The sequence below is a fragment of the Tupaia chinensis genome, unplaced genomic scaffold (genome assembly GCF_000334495.1).
Source record: "Tupaia chinensis unplaced genomic scaffold, TupChi_1.0 Scaffold000620_1, whole genome shotgun sequence".
In the NCBI taxonomy this organism is placed as follows: domain Eukaryota; kingdom Metazoa; phylum Chordata; class Mammalia; order Scandentia; family Tupaiidae; genus Tupaia; species Tupaia belangeri.
The window spans coordinates 1614828-1622526 of record NW_006160140.1 but is presented as its reverse complement, the minus strand read 5'-3'; positions in this window follow the sequence as shown (position 1 = coordinate 1622526).

Genomic DNA, 7699 nt, shown 5'->3' with positions numbered 1-7699 from the left:
TTGTGTCCCAAGCAAAACGCTGGTTAGAAAATTACATGAAAGGAAGTCCACCATTTTCTACAACGTTCATTATGACGGTAATGAAGAACTGGCTTTCTTATATTAATTTCATTCTTTCCTGTGGTGTATAGACAGTTTGATTGGATGGCCATAACAAAGCACCACAGACTGGGTGGTTAAACAACAGAAATTTATTTTCTGGGACCAGCAGTTAGCATAATGGCTATGTTGCTGGACTCCCATGTAATCGACCGCAGTTCGAGTCCCAGACTCCGTGGCTTAAACTCATGCCAGGCGCATGTGCACGTGTGCCCAAGATCCTGAGAGGAGAAAGGAAGAGAAGGGATTGCGGCATGGCCATCCCCCCGGAGGATGACTTCTCGCTTTCTATCTCTCTCTTTCTGGCAAGCGCACGCTCCCTATAGCAAAAACCTCTTCATAAAAACAAAACAAAACAAAACAAAACCAAGAAATTTATTTTCTCACAATTCTGGATAATGGAAATCAGAGACAATAGTGTTGGCAGGGTTGATTTCTTTTGAGGTTTCTCTCCTAGGCCTGTAGAAGGCCATCTTTCTGAGCTATCTCTATGCCCTAATCTTCTGTTAGTAGGATCCCAGACAAGTCAGATGAGGCCACTCTAATTACGCTCATAATTAGGTCTTTAATTATCTTATCATCTGACACAGTTACATTGAGGGGATTATGACTTTAATGTGAATTTTGGGGTCTCATGATTCAGCCCACAACAGTATGTAAATGATTATATTAATTTTGTATGTGGATTTTTATTTGTAAGGATTCTCTTTATTACCATATTTCCTGTATATCTCATGTTTCAGTAAATATGACATGTTGAGTTTATACAAAATCTATTTAATACATAACAGATGCTTGATCATAAGGAGAAATATTTGTTAGATTGTAACTTCAGTCACATATTGGATATCTGTCATAAATCCCCCTGATTTATTTTAAATATTTAATTTGCTTTTTATGTGTTTAAAAAAATGTTCTACTTAAACTCTCAACAACATACTTTCAGCCAGTTACACATATTTCAGTGCATTCGTACCAGCTAGATTTTATGCCCTATGATTAGGTACGTAATAAATTCCTAGTGAATTAAAAAAAAATAAATGATAAAAGACTTCCTCCAATTCTAAAAACAACATAAATATTTTCAAATTTAATTAGAACAGTTATCATCTGTGTGTTGCATACGTTCATGTCTTTGTGTGACTATGAGTATTTGGATTTTTAGGTTCTCAGTGAAAATTTAATTAACAATTTTAATCTTATTTTAAAATTAATTTTATATATACAGATTAAAAATATTGGTTTTGAAGACATTTATTTCTCATATTATAGAAATGAATTTTTGACATGTAAGAGTAAACTTTTTGAAGAATTTAGAAAAAGTACACTTAATATTATTCCTTTAAAATTTTATTGTCTTTTTCTTCAATATAGCATTCAAGCGTTTTATCCCCTGTTGCATTTAGACAGTTTAATCTCCAAGAAAATAAAACTAAAGAGTTGCATTGTAAACTTGGACATTATGTTCATTCTAGAAAGATAGCTTATTCCTTAGCAGATCCTGAAAATTTTTCTGCAAAAGCCTTGCTACCCAAAATACCTCCTCTTTTCTGATTCACTTTTAGCTCTTCCATAAAAAAGTGTTTATAAAACATTAATGGGCAATTTAACTTCAGTTTCCAGAGAGAAATTTCTGCTGTATCCGAGCTTATATTTGCCACAGTACAGTATTCCCTTTCTCAATACTTGTTCTTATTTCCCAGTAGGTCTCACCATCTGCTATTGATGCCTGTCTGAAGTGGGAAATTCCTCCTCAAGCAATTTTTGTTCAAATATTACTCTTCAACACTACCACCTTCTCAGGTTACAAATTGTTCCTGTATATTTGTACCCCAAAGTCAAATCTGCAGATAACCATCTTCAAAGGCATTTAATGACCAAGTGCCTTTTAATCTATTGAACCCAAAAGCAAAAAGGAAGAGCATTAGAAGTTTCAAAACTCTAAAGAGAGCTGCCTAGCATTATGCATATCACAGGTAAGTTTTTCTTCCATAGCCCCCAAATCTTTTTCATAAAATCCTTCATATTTGTGTTGTTTCTATGGAAATGTATGCAAGTTGATCTTTTGTGTAGTAATAGTGTTATATTGATTTTTAAAAATCTCTTATTTCCTTTTATCCTTAAATTGTATTATATATGTAAATATTCTCTCTTTTGTATTTTAATTTACTGGAGGTGTATGTACCTACCAGAGAAAGAGAGAGAGAGAGAGATGAGAAAGTACTTGCCTTGGGGAATGGTTATGTGACAATTCTTCTCCATTTCTCCTTCATTTGAGATTTTGGGCATGCACACATATGCACCTGTCAATTCTTCAAGCCACCAGGTCCAGGATTCAAACTACCCAGTCATTCAAGTGAGATTCAGCCACTCCAATCACTATGCCATCAGCTGACCCTTCAGTGGTTTGTGCGCATGCTACACAGAAAACAGAGAGAGAGAGAGAGAGAGAGAGAGAGAACACCACTCTTCAGTGTGGCATGGTCACACCACAATTTTTTTTTCCTCTGTTTCTCCTGTTAGGACTCTGGGCACATACACACATACATGCAGTGTCTTTTTAAGCTGCTAGTGCCAGATATAAAAGCATGGTGAGCCATGTGGGGTTTGGCTCCTGTAGGTGTAATGCCTAACTGTTGCACTGTGGGCCAGTCCTTAAATAGTCTCGGTATGGTGAGCCAGCAGGTGGCACAGTGGTTAAGGTGCTGCACTCCCAAATGGCATCAGTTCCAGACACAGGCACGTGTGTGTGTGTGGCCAAAATCCTGAGAGGAGAATGGAAGAGAAGGGAGTGTGGCATGGCCATCCCCTTGGAGGGTGACTTCTCACTTTCCCTCTTTCTGCCTCTTTCTGGTGAGCACACATGCCCTATGGCTATATATATTTTTTTTTCTTTTTTCAGTATGGAACATGTCTTATACATATTTTTCTCAATTTAATGACATGAGATTTGTCAGGTGACATTTCTTTTTGTAGATGTGGAAGAAGGAAATCTATCCTTTCAAGGACAGAAGAGAGACTTTAAGAATATTCAAACTTAACTAGTAACTTGTGAGTATTTGCACACACAATAGGATAAATACCTATTTATATGTTGCAGAACTAGGTCAAAAATAATATGTGTTTTTCTTTTCACTATGTGTAGAAAGCAGTATATGTCTACAGATGTGGATTTATAGGCATAGTGTGTGGCAACAGCGCCAGATGGGAAACTCCTGGGTACCTAACCGTAGGTCTCCCTGCACACACAAACCATATGCAAACGTGTCTGTAATCGTTGCTGACTAAGGCTAAGGGTGGATCATGGAATGAAAACTGTGTTGGGGGTGCCTATTTTCATCCTTCTCTCTCTCTCTCCCTCACCCCCAGAAAAAAATTAAAAACTTAAAACAATAGAAAGTTGCAATTTAAGGGGCTGGCAGGTGGCGTGGTGGTTAAGGACGCTGGACTCCCACATGGCCAACTGCAGTTCAAGTCCACTCACGCCAGGCGCGTGTGCATGCATGTCCGAAATCTCGAGAGGAGAATGGAGAAGGGATTGCAGTGTGGCCATCCCCTTGGAGGGTGACTTCTCACTTGCCCTCTTTCTGCCTCTTTCTGGTGAGCACACATGCCCTATGGCTATATATATTTTTTTTTCTTTTTTCAGTATGGAACATGTCTTATACATATTTTTCTCAATTTAATGACATGAGATTTGTCAGGTGACATTTCTTTTTGTAGATGTGGAAGAAGGAAATCTATCCTTTCAAGGACAGAAGAGAGACTTTAAGAATATTCAAACTTAACTAGTAACTTGTGAGTATTTGCACACACAATAGGATAAATACCTATTTATATGTTGCAGAACTAGGTCAAAAATAATATGTGTTTTTCTTTTCACTATGTGTAGAAAGCAGTATATGTCTACAGATGTGGATTTATAGGCATAGTGTGTGGCAACAGCGCCAGATGGGAAACTCCTGGGTACCTAACCGTAGGTCTCCCTGCACACACAAACCATATGCAAACGTGTCTGTAATCGTTGCTGACTAAGGCTAAGGGTGGATCATGGAATGAAAACTGTGTTGGGGGTGCCTATTTTCATCCTTCTCTCTCTCTCTCCCTCACCCCCAGAAAAAAATTAAAAACTTAAAACAATAGAAAGTTGCAATTTAAGGGGCTGGCAGGTGGCGTGGTGGTTAAGGACGCTGGACTCCCACATGGCCAACTGCAGTTCAAGTCCTGGACCTGACAGGTTCTCTCTCTCTCTCACTGTCCCTTTCTGATCAAATTAAAATAAATAAATAAATAAATAGATAGATAGATAGATAAATAAATTTAAATAAAATTATTCTTTAAAAAAAAAGAAAGTTGCAATTTAAAGCTACATTGGAAAGGGTATTCGTACAGGAAAGGTTGAAGAACTGATACCCTTTCAATCTACCAAATGCAAAATATGAAAAGTCTGTGAAAGTATTTTCAAGGAATTCCTAAAAGCATTCTAAGTAGAATAATCTCTGGGAACTTCATCTTTAACAAAACTGGAAACTTGAAACCACATAAACAGATGTGCTAGAAGATGACTCGACCATGGTTATAAACCAGAACATGTTGCAGAACAAGTTGCCTTCTCCTATTCAGTCTTTCCTTTTTCCTTGGAAGCAAGACCATAGGCAATTCCTCCAGATAAAAGATGATATTACCTAGAGTCCCTTACAGCAAAGTGTGAATAATGAAGAGTCACTGGGTCTCTTCAAAGAGTATTAGGAAAGTTTCCTTCATAAGGAAAGGGTGTGAGCCTTCTGTTCTTTTCTTCTGTGTTCTAGCCTAGCAGTTTAGAACTGATGGTTGGGGCACACACAGGTATCTTGACCATGATGGTACATTAAAAAGTGAGAAAGTGCCTCATCTCCCGATGGACATGGCATGCTACCATACCAGCCTAAGATAACACAATACAGAGTTATCAGATTTATTTTTTTAAATTTATATGTGTTTCAGCAACCATTGGGTTGTCAGGAAAGTCATGACACATTTTTGTCTAGAAAAATATAGAAAAATACATCACAACTTTCCAGACAACCTAATATTTTAAGGTCATTTTCTTCTCATTTGTTTGTGTTTATATACATACAATACATACATATATATATATATGAAAAAGAAATTTCATCACCCTTAACTTCCTTAAGTCTTTCTACTCCTATCATAGATTCCCTCCAATGTAAACCCAATCTAGCAGAAAGAGGGGGCTTATTAAAGCCTAAGCAAGGACTAGCTGATGGCAATGTGGTTAAGTTGTCTGGATCCCACATGATGGACTATGTGGTTTAAGACCCAGACCCAGAGGCCCAGAGGCATGGAAGACACAGTGGACATGTGGACATGTGTACCTGCATACCCCAAATCCTGAGAACATGAAGAAAGACTTGTGGCCATCCTCTCAAGGGAAGTGCTTCCTAATTTTTCCTCTTTTTCTCTTTCTACAGTGACCACATGTGCCCTTTAGCAAATTAGGAAAAAAAACAAAACCCTAAATGAAATTATATCATCTACACAGAACCCTGAAATGGTTTCAATCGATGAAAAAACACATGGCCCCACATGTCTTGAAAAGCCCCTTCCCCTATTACATCTCTTCTATCATCTCTATCACTTCTTCATTTGTATTAGGCCCTCTTGTTGTTTCTTGAAAATGACAGAAATGCTCTTACCTCAGGCTTTTTACTGTAGGTACGCCTGATCTTACTATGGTTTTCTCTCAAATACCCTTTTACTTATACTGTTGCCTCCATTACATTTTCGTTTAAATAACACTACTATGGTTTAAATAATCATCTGTCTCCCAAATGTTCATTTTTCAGAATTTGGTCCTCCTGGTAGGATCAGGGTGACTGGATCATGGATGCAGTCTTATTAATGAATTAATGCTGCCTCTTGAAAGATTGAGACTCCCCATTTTCCTGCTAGAGAAATGAGGGAAAAAATCGAGGCAATACAGAAAGTTTAAATAACATTCAGTGTCTCATATAATGAAAATGTTCAGATTTCATTAGATCACACATCATACAATGGAAGAAGATCTCAAATTGAGTAAAACAGATTGTAGATACCAGGAGCAAGATAACAGAGATTTTGAATTGTCTGAAAAAGATTTTAAGATAGCTCTGATAAAAAATGCTTTACTAAGCCGTTATGAACATATTTGAAACAAACGAAAAAACTGAAAGCCTGGACAAAGAAATAGGCTCACAGAGAAAGAGATCCAATTGGAAATGTTGGAACTGAAACAATGTCTGAAAGAATAAGTTCAATGGATGGGATTAAGAGCAAAATAAATCGAGAGGATATGGGAAAGAATCAGTGGGCCAGGAGAAAGAATAGTAGAATTTATCCAATCTTAACAAAAAAAGATGAAATAGAAAGAAAAAATCAAATGGTGGCAAGGATGTCTATGAGACTATAGCAAAACATATGATGCTCATGAAATCGGAAGTCCGGAACCAGCAGTTAACATAATGGCTATGTCGCTGGACTTCCAGGTAGTCGATTGCAGTTCGCGTCTCGGACCCGGTGGCTTAAAACTCACGCGGGGCATGTGTGCATGTGTGCCCAAGATCCCGAGAGGAGAATGGAGGAGAAGGGATTACGGCGTGGCCATCCCCCCTGGGGGGTGTTTTCTCGCTTTCTGTCTCTCTGTCTCTCTCTGTCTGTCTGGCAAGCGCACGCGCCCTATAGTAAAAACCTCTCAAAAAGAAAAAAAGAAATCAGAAGTCCATAGAAGAGGGAAAAGTAGAGGACTGAAAAAGTGTTAAAATATAAAAAGAGGCTAAAAACTTCTCATGTAACAAGAGATGTAAATCTACAGATTCAAGATATTGAGTGTACTTCAAACATGATAAACTTAAAGAAATTCACACCAAGAAACACCTAGTCAAAATTTTGTAAACTAAAGACAAAGAAAAATATCTTGAAAGCCACCAGGAGAGAATGAATATCTAAAGGAGAAAAACAACTAGAATGACAGCAGATTTTTCATTCAAGTACATGGAGGCTGAAAAAAAGTGACATAGCATTTTTATAACTATTGGAAAAATAACTGTGGCCCAGAATCATACATCTGGTAAACAAATACCCATCAGTAATGAAGGAGAAATCAAGACATTTTTGAATATACTAAAACAAAATAAATTAACCTCAGAAAAACTCCCTTCTCCCTTGAAGAGTGACTTCTCATTTTCCCTCTCACTATCTCTCTCTGTCTCTCTCTGGTTAACACATGCACCCTATGGAAAAACTTAAAAAATAAATAAATAAAAGAAAGAAATAAAAGAAAACCTCCCCTAAAAAAATGGCAAAAGAACATTCTCTGGAGTAAATAAATAAAGGAAGGAATATTGGAACATTAGGAAGGAAAAAGAGCACAGTGTTTTGTCCAGTCTTTGATGTTAATAACAGAAATATTAGAGGTTGGTAATTTATAAAGAATAGAGATTTGGGGGCCAGCAGGTGGCATTGTGGTGAAGGTGCTAACCCACATGGTCAACCACAGTTTGAGTCCTGGACCCAGTGGCTTGAAGCTCACACTGTGTGTGTGTGTGTGTGTGTGTGTGTGTGT